At 42.4% G+C, this 16,174-nt stretch overlaps 1 long non-coding RNA gene across 1 annotated transcript in view; it reads left to right on the top strand.

The window, feature by feature from the left end:
* The first annotated feature begins 4,150 nt into the window (after positions 1-4,150).
* Positions 4,151-16,174, top strand: part of LOC141085710 (uncharacterized) — a 183,954-nt gene continuing 171,930 nt past the window's right edge. The window contains exons 1-2 of the long non-coding RNA XR_012231384.1: positions 4,151-4,207; positions 4,389-4,488. This is a non-coding gene — a long non-coding RNA (uncharacterized lncRNA). The remainder of the gene's footprint in view (positions 4,208-4,388; positions 4,489-16,174) is intronic.

Here is a 16,174-nt window from a genome sequence, read left to right as displayed (position 1 = left end):
CTACCGTCCTCTGGCCCACCCCCCCGTGACCGCCTCAACTGTCAGTCCTCTCTGGAGCCTTTCCACTGTCTCTATTTCCTCAGCAGAACTTCCTCTTTACTGTGCTCCCTTCACTGACTGACTCTTCCAGAACCTTCCCTCAGCCTTTTATGCTTCCAGTTCTGGTAACTCCGGCCACCATCACCTAACAGTTTCTCTGACCAATGGCAGTTATTCAGTCCCACTCCTACACTCTCCACTGCCCTCCAATGGGCAAGCTAAAACACTGCACCCTTTCTCTTTATCTTAGCGGTTTCACATCTACACTGCGCTACACCTCTGCTTCTCACTACAGGCTGGTTTGTCTGTCAGTCCACCTTCCCTACATCATCCATAGTGAGTGAGCATGTGTGGGTTACACCTTCTATATATATGGTGAATCGGAGAAACAAATTTTTACACTATACTCGATACAGCTTGTATCTTGTTATAAAGTACCTTTGTTCGACATTTAGCATTATGGTCCAATCCATACTGTGTAAGCATCTGAGAGTGACTACGGGACTATTTATACGGAGATTTCAATTGTCCTCTAAAAAATATATACTTGCTATCTTGTTATCCAGGAACTTTTTTACAACATTTTTTATTATGTTTAAAACCAAACTGAGTGAGCGTCTGAGGGTGACTATGGAAATATATACCGATATTTTCAATTTGGCCAAAACTGTATACAGCAGAACACTTCTGATACAGAAACCTTTTTAGCTGTTTAGATTCTGGTGTAATCCATAATGAGCCTGTAAACGTCTGTCTGTTACTCCGGCAATATATTTGGAACTTTAAGATTACCCCAACACTATATACAGCTGTACGCTTGTGTTACATAACCCATTTACAGCTTTTCATATTCTTGTGTAATCCATACTGGGCCTGAGAGCGTTTGTGTCTGCCTCCTGAAATGTATACGGAGAATCAGAATGTTTACACTATACTATATATACTTTTTATCTGGTGATACTGTACCCTTTTTCAACTTGTTATTTTATTGGGTAATCCATACTGAGCCTGTGAGCATCTGTGTATGCCTCATGAAATATATACGGAGATTTACTGTTACCCATAGACTGTATAGAGCTGTACGCTTATGATACAGTACCATATATCTGCTGGAATTTTGGGTCCATTTTCAAAAACATGAGGAAGTATGGTGGAAGAGGATGCAGATGTGGGCGTGGAGGGCCACCTGGTACTGATGGTGGTGGTGGTGCATCTGCTGGTAGTGCCAAAAACACAATAGCAGCTAAGGCAGGAGGTGTTGAGCCAGCGTCATGGTGTAGCTCTGGCAGACCTGTAAGGCTCCCTTTTCTGGGAGTAGGTAGATTGCTTTTAAAGCTGGAGTATCAGGAACTGTTTGTGGCTTATGTTGCTGAAACAACCTCCAGCTCTATCGCCTCCTATTCTGAAGTTGTAAAAAAAGCAAGCACTGAGTCGTAACTGCAGGCTCTGGTCAGGAGCAACCCCTTTCCTTGTGTCCTTCACCCACACCAAAAGTGAAGGATGTGGAAGCACACACCTCAGATTACTCCATGGAGCTCTTTTCACATAACATGCCTGGGTTAATTAAAAATAGTGGCCATCATTTACTGGAGCAATGTAAATGGGGCAGATCACACACTGGAGCAACATCTAAGGGGCACATTATACAGTGGAGCATGTCAAATGTGGCCCAATGTATATGGAGCATTATTAGAGCCCATCATACACTGGAGCATCATCCATGAGGCCCATCATGTACTGGAGCAATGTAAATGGGGCAGATAACACACTGAAGCAGCATCTAAGGGGCACATTATACAATGGAGTATAACAAATGTGGCCTATTATATATGGAGCATTATTAGAGCCCATCATACACTGGAGCATCATCCACGAGGCCCATCATGTACTGGACCAATGTAAATGGGGCAGATCAGACACTGGAGCAGCATCTAAGGGGCACATTATACACTGGAGCATTACAAATGGGGCCCATTATATATGGAGCATTATTAGAGCCCATCATACACTGGAGCATCATCCATGAGGCCCATGATGTACTGGAGCAATGTAAATGGGGCAGATCAGACACTGGAGCAGCATCTAAAGGGCACATTATACACTGGAGCATTACAAATGGGGCCCATTATATATGGAACATTATTGGAACCCATCAGACACTGGAGCATCATCCATGAATCCATGAGGCCCATCATGTACTGGAGCTATGTAAATGGGGCAGATCAGACACTGGAGCAGCATCTAAGGGGCACATTATACACTGGAGCATTACAAATGGGGCCCATTATATATGGAGCATTATGTGGAGCTCATCATATACTGTATGGAACATTATATGTGACTAATTATTTGGTATGGAGAAATATATGGGGCTCATTATTCTGTATGGCGCACAATGTGGTCACCATAACACTGTATGGAGTAATATACTGTCCTGTTTTTGAGCTATTGTACAATTTAAAATAGATCAGTCATGTGATGTAAGCAGTGAAGTATGTGTCACTGTACTATACCTATATTTCTGTGGCGTATCGGAGCATCATGAGTTGTGGCATGTGTTAAAGGGGCGCACTGACACTCTTTGGCCCAGGGCACACGAAAACCTGGAGCCAGCCCAACCCCCCCACAACTTTAGCCAAATAACCCCCTTTTTTCAATGCATAACTACAGTATTATTAGGAAGTAAATTAAGGTTGACAAGCTTCAGTTATAAGAATTGATGTTTTTGGCATTGAAATGGGCACTGTAGGTGTGTTTTCTGTCCTCCACTCCTTGCCGACTTTGCTTCCCCATTGACTTGCATTGGGTTTCGTGTTTCAGTCGGCCTCCAACTTTTCCCTATAGTCGGCCGATTTCGTTCGACCCGACTTTTGCAAAAGTCGTGTTTCATGAAACCCGACTCGACCTGAAAAAAGGCAGTCACTCACCTCTAGTTCTAACCTCTAGTATTAAAACCTTACCATATGTCTAATGACGTAAACATGAGTTAAGGGCCGAAGCCACGAATAATGGATGCCCGGCTATATAAATGTACTGTCCAGCTTAAAAAAAAGGGGAGGTCGCAGCCTTATTTGCACAAGTGCAAAAACCTGAAACCAAAATCTTAAGAAATGAACTAGAATATAAGTTGGTATGCATGCAATGAGTAACCCCATGTGATTCTCATGCACTATTTCAATTTATTTACTACCAGTTCATTTCTTTAAGTTTTCATGTTCAATACCTGTTGTATAGATTGCTTGCTCGATTCCTGCCTGTTCAGGTTTATAGATATATTTATTATATTTTTTATTTGCTTATAAAGTGCCATCACATTCTGCAGCGCTTTACAGACATTTTCACCGCTGTCCAAAATGGAACTCACAATCTAGATTCATATCAGTGTCTGCTTGGAGTGTGGAAGGAAATTGGAGAATCCAAAGGAAACCCACACAAACACGGGGAGAACATAAACTCCTTGCAGATGTTGTCCTTGGTGGGATTTGGACCCAGGACCCAGCGCTGCAAGGCTGCAGTGCTAACCACTGAGCCCCCGTCATTAGGATGATCTCGAAATAGATTACTCAGACATATATTTAGTTTAATAAGACCTATAGAAGGAAATGTCTAAACAGTCAATTATACCTTAGATTTAAGAAGCAGTTGCCAATAAGGTTGGTAATTGCATTTTTTCAAATGGCCTATCAACCTGGGCACGACATTCTAGTCTGGCCGCTGAGCGCAGCATTTCCAGTCGTCCTTGCTGTTTTATACCCTGATACACTATAAATAAACAATGGCGCATATTTAAGCACATGGATGGCTCCATGCCACAGCCCGGTGCATAGATCCCGGACATCTGATCTTCATACTGTACAGCTTGGTGACAGGCAGGTCAGACACATTTAGATGATGGAAAGTAAGCTGAAACCTGCTTTACTATTGCGCCATAGGTCTGAATAGAAGGTAATTTCTGTGCAGCACAATGAGTCATATTAGGATCAGAAATGGTCAAATGTTAATATAAATGCATTTAACATCTTTGAGAAAGCTGAAGCGGAGGAGCTGTCCAAGGTAGGAACTGCAACAATTTCCTCCTACTCTTTATTTTCCTCCTAACCTTGCAGTGTCTGGAATTACACCCACGCAGAATAGAAAAAACTTCTATTAGAAACTATAATGAACATCAGTAAGTATTCCTATGCAAAGCTATTGAACGGGTACTTATAGGGGCGTTGTAATCAGGTGACGTCCACTGACTCCTCTAATTCATGGGAGAATCATTTAAGTCACTGGAAATATTCATTAGTGTCAAGAGAGTTAAGGTCAAGGTGATGTTTTTCCACTAACTCCTTACCTTTACTTTACAGGATATCATCGGGGTTCATTTTTGGTACATGAGGACTTCTTAGACGGTTACAACCTGATGCAAACTGTTATCTTAACCTTCACTTAAAAGCATCTAATCTCGTAAGTGTCATTAGTATTCCTTCCTTGCAATGACTTTTGCGTAACCCTAAACACTAAAAGTCAATCTATTCAATGCCAGGAGACTGATCCAAGTGTTTGATTTGGTTCCTATCGCCATCATAATTTATTAAAAGTAACAATGAATGGTATTATTTTTCATAGACAAATGTAATGAAGGTTTCTCCAATGAATACCTGCTACGGTATAATTAGGAAATCATACAGAGGTGAAACGTGGAAAATACAATTGTGTATATATATATAAGTAAATATATATATATATATATATATACATTAGGATGACCGGATCTCATATGGGGGGGGGAAAATGTTGGAATCTTGTTCATCTGGACCCCCCAAAACGATTCCCCTTTCCAGATATTGAGATAACCAAAATTTCAGCTCGATCAAACGACGTTAACCCGTGCCGCTCGTTGCTCAAAGTTTGAAAAAAATCCAAATTGAAGTGTATTAAGATTTAGGTATTTTGCATAGTCTGTTAGACTATAAAGAATGTGACAACAACATTGCAGAAATAGCCCTGACCAAATTTTCGAACCATTTGTGGTATTTGAATGCAGAGTTGGTGGGATTATCGTTTTTTGATCCCACCATTACAGACAATGAAAAGTTGTTAATGGCTAATAAATTGCTCAGTAGCACAGATGAACCATCAGAGCATGCTAACCTACATGAGTTGATAATTTTACATAGTTATCTAATCTATTCTGGAGCTTTTGTTAAAGTAGTTTTTGAAACGTCAGAATATAATGCTCGGCATTTGCTTACAACTTGCAGGACATATTGCTTTTGTTCTTCATCTTTTGTCAGAAGGTCGTTAAAGTCGGTTACTTCCTACCTCTTTTAATTTTTCTTTCCTAACTTTTGGATTTACAACCCTAGCGTGCTCTGATGGTTCATCTGTGCTACTGAGCAATTTATTAGCCATTAACAACTTTTCATTGTCTGTAATGGTGGGATCAAAAAACGATAATCCCACCAACTCTGCATTCAAATACCACAAATGGTTCGAAAATTTGGTCAGGGCTATTTCTGCAATGTTGTTGTCACATTCTTTATAGTCTAACAGACTATGCAAAATACCTAAATCTTAAAATACCTCAATTTGGATTTTTTCAAACTTTGAGCGACGAGCGGCACGGGTTAACGTCGTTTGATCGAGCTCAAATTTTGGCTCTCTCAATATCTGGAAAGGGGAATCGTTTTGTGGGGTCCAGACGGACAAAATTGCGACATCGATTTTTTGCGGTCACCCTAATATACATACATATATATATATGTAAAATTTAATTATATCAAACATAATAGTGAAAATATCTAATATACTAGGAAAGCCGAGCAGCAGGAGAAGTTGAATGGCTCTAATCAAATTAATAAGAAACTAGCCAAACATTACATACAAAACTGTAGTGTTTATCCAAATATTCCAGAAGTATAACAATTTGTATTGAAAGCAAGATATTCATATATACAGTATATATAAATAGTAAGATAGCGCTTACTGTTTGTGTTGGAGACACTCACTTGACTGCGATATTGAGGCACACAGGAACACTTTCCACTTAAACAGTCTATGTGGTTTATTGTGCAGTCATAAACCGTACTGTAGGACATGTTACATTTCATAGGCTTAATACATAGTCCAGAGTAACTTACAGGGTATGGCTGTTTCTTGTAGTCCTTAAACATGCTGGACCTCTCTGTCCAGTGACCATGGGCAACCGCACACCAAACAGTTAATTAATGTTCATAGAACAATACAAGCATCAACAGTCTGCAGAGGTACCTTACAGGGGCTCCCGCTCCAGACGCCGACTCTTTGTTAATCCTCTCTCTCTGGGAAGCTGCCTTGCTGGGATCACCGTCCTTGTGACCAGGGCACTCAAGATAGTCCAGACCTACAGAAGGTCAGTAGCTCCCCCAACGCAGGCCGTCACAGACTCTGCAAACACATGGCCACTCCAGGTGCTATTCAGGACATCCGTCCCCTCCTGGGACCGTCTGACACACGGGCCTCACCGGGTGCTATCCAGGGATCCGATCCTACTCCCAGGATCTCCCAACACACAGGCCTCACCAGGTCCAAAGCCTACCACGTTCTCTTCAGGAAGGTAGCACACCTTCCAACACCTAGGCCTTCTAGGACCTTCCACACAAGCCTATCAGGTCCATGCACACTCCCCATGTGACCAGACCTCAGGCACATTATGTGGTACATAACCACACCCATAGGTGAGGTATTGATCATATGCTCATGACCTCACTGCAGGTCCTTTTTACACAGAGCCACACACATACAGGCTTTATCTTGGGTATCCAGACCCACGCCCCTGGGTGGGTGTGTAGGTGACCGGACCCACCCATCTCTCCAAGTCACCTGGAAGCCCCCCAATATAAAACAAAACCATCAGCAGTAGATCTGCTGATTAACACAAGTTCAGGCTTCCATCACAGGGCACCCACCCATGTGATACATATCGGCCATTTACAACCTTGACGCTCACCATTTCCCCATCACAATAAAGGAAACGCCCGCATGTATGTCCCGGGAAGCCCATACAGCGCCCCCTAGCTGTCACAGGGTTCACTACATCACAGTATATATATATATATATATATATATATATATAGTTAGCAATTATATATATATATATATATATATATATATACATACATACACACTCAGACTGAAAGATAGCCAAAAGATTAAAAAAATCTAAAAACAATATATGTCCACAGGTGAGAAAGTCTGTGTCCAAAACTGATATACAGTATACTGCTGTAGGTAATAATGGCAAGAATGGTTCAAAAAACACAATGGGGTACAAACTATGACTGCACCTCAAATAAATAATGTCATAATAGCAACATCTTATTTTCCGTTAATCACATGGAAACACAGACATCAAGAGAAACATTTAGCTTAGTTGGGCAGCACGGTGGCTCAGTGGTTAGCGCTGCAGCCTTGCAGTGCTGGGGTCCTGGGTTCGAATCCTACCAAGGACAACATCTGCAAGGAGTTTGTATGTTCTCCCCGTGTTTGCGTGGGTTTCCTCCGGGCACTCCGGTTTCCTCCCACACTCCAAAAACATACTGATAGGGAATTTAGATTGTGAGACCCATCGGGGACAGTGATGAAAATGTGTGCAAACTGTGAAGCGCTGCGGAATATGTTAGCGCTAAATAAAGATGATTATTATTATTATTTAGTACTCAATTCAAGGTGTCAGAGGCCCTGTGACTGTATCGGGCCTTAGGGCTGCCCACATGATGCCAAACAATGTAAAAGGGGTCATATGAAAAAAAAAGCCCCGTATGCATACCATAACCAATGTATAAATCGTGACCACATACAAAAAAAAAAAAAAAACAATGGGGAAGATCAAACTACCAAGAGCCCTATGCAAATGATAAAAAGATGCAAGACTCAGTCAGCCACATGTACACCAATGTGTGTGATACAGAAGCACACATGGAAATAACGTGTAATGTAAAATGTGGGAACACCTAATATAAGGTCGGAACAGCACAGAGACCAATCTTCATCAGATTGATAGAATTACGGGCTGTTTGGATGTGCACATTTTCTATATATGATGTGTTGCTTTTTCTTGAAAATTGGTTTATGCTTTTTTTTTCACATCAGCAGCGCTTGTTTCTTTATTATCTATGCCTGTGTTTTAGATGGATGAATGGCTGCAAGACATCTCTAGAGCAGTAACAATTAGGGAATTAAATGGGTAAAAGCCATCTCTCGTCTCTTACCTTCTAACATAAACCAGACCCAATGAAGTTAAGGGCTTTTCCCATGCGGAGCTTTTATTGTATGTTCATTCTAGAAGTTAGAAACTATATTACGGTGCCTTGTGAAAGTATTCACCCCCTCTTAGCATTTTTCATGTTTTGCTACCTCACATCCTGGATTTTCCCAGTTTGTTCAAGGGTTTGCATCAGTTCATGTAAAGAACATGTCTACAGCTGTGAACATTTGGTTTTCTTTTTATTGTGAAGCAAATGACAAATAGGACAAAGCAACTGAAAACTTGTCGTGGTGCCATGTTCTTTCCAGTTGATGATAAATAATGGATTTGATGGTGCTCCGGGGATCATCAGAGATTGGGATATTTTTTTTTTTGTTTTTTTTTTTATAACCCAACCCTGACTTGTACTTCTCAACAACTTTGCCCCTGACTTGTTTGGAGATCTTCGTGGTCTTCATGGTGTTTGGTTAGTGGTGCTTCTTTCCTAGTGTTGCAGCCTCTGGGGTCTTTAAGAAAAGGTAAAGTGTTTATACTGACAGATATGTGACACTTAGATTGCACATAGGGATGTCATGTCGCTAAACATGTGACTTATGAAGGGAATTATTTGCACCAGAAATGTTTAGGGGCTTCATAGTAAATGGAGCAAAAAGGGAGTGATTTGAACTATATTTTTAAAACTTTTATTTTTTTTACTTTTACCTTGCTTCAATAGTCTCCATGGAAGACTAGAAGCCAGGGCCGGACTAGGACTGAAAATCAGCCCTGGCACACAAGCCAAAGCAGCCCACATTCAAATCAATAAAATAGGAGTGTATCTTCTATGCAGCCATTTCTGTACAGTGTGTGGGTGAGAACAGTAAGGGAGTTAAATAGGTGAAAAATTACAGTATACGTCCCTCCTTGTCTTTAAAAGGTGGGAGATATGGCATTCTATGACTGCGCATATGCCCCGTGACCCTACTGACATTTTTGGTTTTAAAAGAAAAAAAAAATTGCAGCATGCTACGAGCGGCTCCCAAATTGGATCACGTGCACCTATACATGTCTATGGGTGCGTGTGACACTTCGGACTACAGTCTGATTTAAGTTGACACAAAGAATGGAGAAGATGGAATAATGTAGATTCTCCATCTCCTCCGCACCTGTGATACCGTTATCTCATGTGAGAGAATCAGATCACCGTAAACTGACACTGATCAAAACTCAGATCAGAGTGTGATCAATGTCATTACCAGTCAATGTCAGTGCCCGGTGGCCGGCGCTCAAAGCACTGCAGTAAATTTGCTACATATGGGCGATCTGCTCATCGCCTATATGTAGCAGAGCCGATCAAGTTGTGCATGCTTCAAGCCTCCTATGGAGGTTATTGAAGCATGCAAAAAGTAAAAAAAAAGTTTATAAATATAAAAAAACCCTAAAAGTTCAAATCACCCCCCTTTCGCCCCAATCAAAATAAAACAATAAAAAAAAGAATCCCACTTACACACACTAGGTATCGCTGCATTCAGAATCGCCCGATCAATGAAAAAAAAAAAAAGCATTAACACGATCGCTAAACGGTGTAGCGAGAAGAAAATTAAAAACGCCAGAATTACGTTTTTTGGTCGCCGCGACATTGCATTAAAATGCAATAACGGGCGATCAAAAGAACATATCTGCACAAAAGTGGTATCATTGAAAACGTCAGCGCGGCATGCAAAAAAAGCCCTCACCTGACCCCAGATGACGAAAAATGGAGACGCTATGGGTCTCAGAAAATTGCGCAATTTTTTTTTCATATATATCTCTCATCACCACCTGCCCTGCCGCAGGTTTCAGCTGATCATCAGTGCAGCCACATTCTGCAGACACAAGACTCTTAGCACTATTCAATGTATTCAAATAAGAGTGGGATATAAACAGATATTTTTGTTTATGCTTAGAGAGATACAGTTCTACTATTATCTCGGACATTTAGCACTAAGATCATTCCAATGAGTTAGTATGAAGTCTATTTGCACGAATCTAATAGAAGAAAAGAACTGCTCTACTCTTCTGCTCAACCCTTCTTTATTTGTTACTGTTGAGGAACTTTAATAAGTGAGGCTATTATATTTTAATTAAAGGAAATCCCTAAGGAAACTCTGAAATGCTGCCAAGAACCCAACGTCGTCCACTGCTTCTCTTCTTTCCTGATCCAGGCTTACATTATACTGCCTAATCGGTATCTCGGAAAGCACAAGGATGCTAGGAAATGTATCTGTATACCAGGAGCTGCGCTTACATGTTACTGTATACGTATATTACTACAAGGGACGTGTTTGGTGTTCATGCTGCCCTAGGCACTTTAAGTTGTCATGCCCCCTACTGGCAAGTCAAGACTAAGGGTATGGGGACACAACATCTTTTTCAGGTGGATCCTCTCCGTAACCCATCTGAAAATGCGCTAGATAAACTCTAAAAAGACTGACTATATGTGAAGCAGTGTAAAAATAACTTGCTGATCATGTGTTCAGTCTTTTGAGCTTTTTTCAACCGCTCCAGGTTTCCAACGAGGTAAAGTGGTTAAATGAAGAGCCCTGATCATTCCTCAAGTAACTTCAGCTTGTAAGCTGCTCAGTAAATTATATAATACGCAAACAATACGGCAGTCAGATTGCACTCTAGCTATCACTGGCATCGGCGCAAAGGGGTGGGCGGGATTAAGGATGGTGGCATGATGAATATTTGCTTTGAATTACTTGCCTTTGACAAGACTGTACGCAACTATGAATTGTCTCGAGCTTACAGCAAGACAATGGGACAAGGTAAAGCAATAAACGGTCCATATTCTAAAAGGGCTGCCCAAACCCTATTTAAGGATAATATTATTATGCTATGAAAAAAAGTCACCAGACAAATTTCCTTTAAATAAGTCCTACACTGTGCCCTAGATAAATAACTGCCCCTCATTGTTATCTCTGCACAAAAAATGACCACACAATGTCCCTCTTATGGCACATTGCCTCCACACCATCCCTTTATATACTGTGGTCTCAACACCGTCCCTCATATATACAATGACCCCCACACCATCTCCCCTTATGTACTATGACCTCCACATCATCCCCCCTTATATAGTATGACCTCCACACTGCCCCGTTATATACTATGACCTCCACACTGTCCTCCTTTGTATACTATGACCACCACACCATCCCTTCTTTATATACCATCAATACCACACTGTCCTCTCTTACATACTATGGCCACCACTCCATGCTTCTGTATATGCCATGACCACCACACCATCCACTCTTACATACTATGACCACCACATTATCCCCCTTATGAATTAGATTCACTGCATTCTCCTCACTTATGAACTACAATCTCCACACTATGCCCACCCCATACTTTCTCCCTCACTTTACCCTTCTCCATACTGAGCCCATTTTGCCCTTTTTCCATAGTGAGCCATCCATGCTGCTCCCTTTTCCTTAATAAACCCTCCCTGTGCTGCCCCATTTCGATAGTGATCCATCCCTATGGTGCTGTCTTTTCCCATAGTGATTTCACCAAACACTGTCTCCTTTTACATAGTGATCCTCGCCCCAATGACTCATTTCTCATAGTGATCCCACACCATGCTGCCCCTTTTCCCATAGTGATCCCAACCAACACTGCCCACTTTTCCATAGTGATCCCACCCAACGCTGTCCCATTTTCCATAGTGATCCCACCTCACACTGTCCCATTTTACCTATTTATCCAAACCCATGCTGAACCTTTCTCTAGAGAATTCCCACCTCACACTGCCCCCTTTTCCCATAGTGATTCCACTTCATGCTGCCCCCTTTTTGCATATTTATCCCACCCCACAATGCCCCCTTTTCCATATCGAGCTCACGCCACACTGCCCCCTTTTCAATAGTGATTCTAACTCTCACTGCCCTCTTTTCCATAGTGATCTCATTTCATGCTGACCAGTTTCCCATAGTGATCACACCCCATGCTGCCATGTTTTCCATGGTAATCCCACTCCAAACTGACCTGTTTTCCATGGTGATCCGGGCCTACAATGCCCCCTTTTCCATAGTGATCCCACCTCACCTTGAGACATTTCCTTTTGTGATCTCACCCCATGCTGCTCAATTTTCCATGGTGATCCCACCTCATGCATACTGAGTCCGCTGTCTCTTCTGTATATTGAGCCCTCTGCACCTTATCCCTGCATTTTTTGGCTCTGTGAGCGATTACCTGCTCCCAGTTCCAGCGATCTCTCCTCCCCTGCAGTGCTCTGCAGTGATGTCCGCAATGTGATGAGATGAGCTCGTTGTGCTGCAGAGACGTCAGTATCGTGTGCACACCTCTGCTTGTCAGGTCAGGGAGCTGATCAGAGGTCCATTGACCATCGAAGTACCAGCGCACATGGAGGATCATTAAAGATTCTAATACAAACTAATACAGGGAGGCTGCTTCCCCCCTCTGCAAAGACTCCCATTTTCTTATAGAGTTTGGGGGAGGGAAGATTTAAAAAATATATTTTATTTTAATATCTTGCAGCCCACCGCCCTAGGTACTGGATCCTCATTTGCCTAGTGGTAAACATGGGTCTGCTACATGTACCCTATCAAGCTGCATAGCCACTTCTTCCATCATCTTATTCATCATTTCCGCTCCAGGAGAAAATATTAATCTGGATGTACAGTTTTGCTTCTATAAATGATGGATAAGCTAATCTATAGGTCATAATTACCTGATATTACATACCTCATTTCCTACCGCTTGTCTGGGTTTTTACTGTAGCTCTCCTTTAGTAGCAGAGAACTGTAATATGTGACTACTAGAGATGAACAAATTTATTTTGGTGAAATAAAATTTTTCTTGAATACTTGTAAATTTCCTTTTGCAGATTCAGCAAAATGGAGGCCAAATGTCGCTAAACCATAGATGGACAGCAAAAATTTAAAATAAAACTTACACTCATCTCACCCCTCACCTGTCTGACCCCTTGGGATCCACAATTAAGTCCTTAGAGTAACCTATTTTTGTCCCCATTGTGAGCCGCATCTACCAGCTTGTTCACTCTAAGCCAGGACTTGTCATGACCAGACATAGAGAGGCCATTGTGTGCCACATGTGTCATGGTCACGTGTGTCAGGACGCAGATGTTTCCGCAAGGCGAACCCATGTGACACACGTGACCCTGGATACACCGCCTCCAGTGGGGCGAATTTAAATAATAAAACGTGCAGGTGGATACGCCGCCTCCACCTGGCGAATTTGGGTATTACACGTTATACATACAATAATCAAATAATAAGGGGGAACCTGGGAAACTATAACAATGGTGGGCCCTGCGATAGGGAATGGGGAAATGGAGACCTCCTAAGCTCCCCTGAGCCAGTGTCCCTGCACTCCTTACATTCCCTAAACAGGCTCCGCACCTGTCGCCGCACGCGTACCTTAACGCCCTTGCTCACCCTGACCCTAAACCCTCACTAGGGAATGGGTCGGTGCGGAGACTAATCCCACCACTGCACTAATAACACACATGAGGAAAGAGACAATACAGGGGAAACACCACTTAGCTTTGCTCTGTTGCATGCGCTCCTAGCAACAGAGCCCTCCACCTGAGTGCATCTTCTCCTCCACCTGGATCCATCACCATAACAGGATCCTTCACCTTAGTGCAGCCTTGGAGCAGAGTCCAACACCAGTTGCAGCTGCTTAGTACCAGAGTCCCAAGGAAGTGTTCAGCTTCTGCCACGAAGTCATGCATGCTTGAGTCCAGCTCAGCGGCCAAGTCCCACATGGTGAGTGCCACTCTCCATAGTAGCCACTCCACCAGACCATGCAGACACTTCCCGCTGACTCCATCACTGCGACCCCACCACGCCATGCCAGCCCTTCATCCAGACACCATAGCTGCAACACGTCCCCCCTGGCTAAACTGTAGGGCCTGTGATAATGTCCAGGGTCACGTGTGTTATGGGTCCGCCTTGCGGAAACATCTGCGACCTGACACACGTGATCATGACAACATGTCATGATGTGTCACAGATGTGATGGGCTTGCTGCTCATTAGGGATGAGTGAACCCAAACCGGAAAGTTTGGGGTTCGTACCAGACACCTAGTGTCTGGAATCGAACACCGGATACAGACATTTTACTGTATGTCGAATTTCCTGTTCCGTTTGACAATCAACAAGCTTTTAGACTATGGACAATTCCAGAGCCATCTCAGCCATGTCAAGTATTGTCATGGCTATGATTGGCTGGCGCAGCAAGTGACGGGGCCTGTGTAAAGACCGGATCACGAATGCCACGGCCATTATACTTTCATTAGTGTAAGGATAGGAGGCATTGGAATGAGGGACAGATTCTGCCTGGCACTCTGCAAACACAGTGCTGTGTGTACTATGTAACCCCTATATGTGCTGTTTGTGTGTTAAAAGCCGCTGTGTGTACTGGGTAAACCTGGCTGTGAGAGTACTGTGCTAAAAGCTCCTGTGTGAAGTTATCTCTTATAGACATAGAGTACAATCATATTTTTTGTTGACACGAGGCATTTATTTTTAATTTTTTATTGATTCATTGTTTTGTCTTGATTTACCAATAAAATATTGTCTATTCTATTTTGTTGGTATATACACTCCTTTTTCTTCGGATTCCCATCTAATTTTTTGCTTTGCTCATGGTATCCACATGGCAGCAAGCCTTTTGTTCTGCTCTGAGATGGCCAAGGTGTGAGATCTGTCACTCACAGCCCTTTGACTCTTGACACCGCCCTGCTGCTGCTAGGTGTTCTGTTGAAACTGTGCATTGAAGAGGTTTTTATAATCCCATGCCAAAAAGGAAGCAAATGTTTGACATGGAATTATATCTCCAATATTCTTCACAGTGCATAATAAAGGACATTCAACTTTGCTGTAAATTGAGTTTCTAAGGAAAATCTACGCAATTTGCAAAATTCACATTTTGTCAGATCCGCTCATCTCTAGTACCTAAAGCATAGTAACATGCAGACAGGAAACACAAGGTAGTCTAAACCACAACTACAATAACATATTAACATGAATCAAATGCTCTTTCCCTTGGGTTTTTGAATAAACCTACTTCCATAGTGTGAATTTTTACAAAATCCTCTTTCTTCTATCATTCTTGACAGTGAGATTAAAGTGTAGAGAGTGAAGACATACTTATTATTGGGGACTTTGGTAGGTATTCTAAGACAAGTCTTGGTACATAAAAAATAAAAGTCAACCGAACAAGGCTATTATGGTGGGAATGGCCATCAATCAAATGTGTATGGGTGCTTACAAATTGTGTCAGGAAATTTAACAACCCAATCTGTTTGGTCAACAAGAAGAGATGTCAATGCTAGATCAGATGACATTGAATGCAGGGATCTATAAAGAATAAAAGTGCGCTCTGCTAAGTCAGGAGAGATACTCACAACTCTGTCGGCATTACTGCATGGCCTCCTGTTATGAATGGGTCACCGAGGAGGATAGCAGGCCCATGCTAAGCCACACAAAACCAGAGAGGTTGGTAACTAAGCGGATTGCAGACCACTGATCCTGTCCACACAGCCTCGGCACAGCTGGAGAGCTAACTAAGCCTAAAGCCAGAAAGGGGAAATCTAAACTGCCCCGGAGCAGACCCCAAAGGAATAGATAGCCCCCAAACATATATTGTCGGTGAGACAAGATGAAAACACAAACGCAGGCAGAAAACAGGCAGGATCACAACCTAGTGCACCTCCAACCCGTGTACAAGCCACTTGTACAGAGAGAACCTGCTGTCACTCGCACAGTGAGGATATGGACTTAGGAGAGTGATGATGCTCTCAGAGACTGCTTTGAAACAACCACTTGGGATGTGCTGCAAGATTCCTATGGTGATGACATGTATGGTCTCACACACTGTATAACAGAC

The sequence above is a fragment of the Dendrobates tinctorius genome, unplaced genomic scaffold, assembly GCF_039654945.1.
Source record: "Dendrobates tinctorius isolate UK_male_01 unplaced genomic scaffold, ASM3965494v1 ptg000029l, whole genome shotgun sequence".
In the NCBI taxonomy this organism is placed as follows: domain Eukaryota; kingdom Metazoa; phylum Chordata; class Amphibia; order Anura; family Dendrobatidae; genus Dendrobates; species Dendrobates tinctorius.
This window is presented reverse-complemented; position numbering and strand designations above follow the sequence as displayed.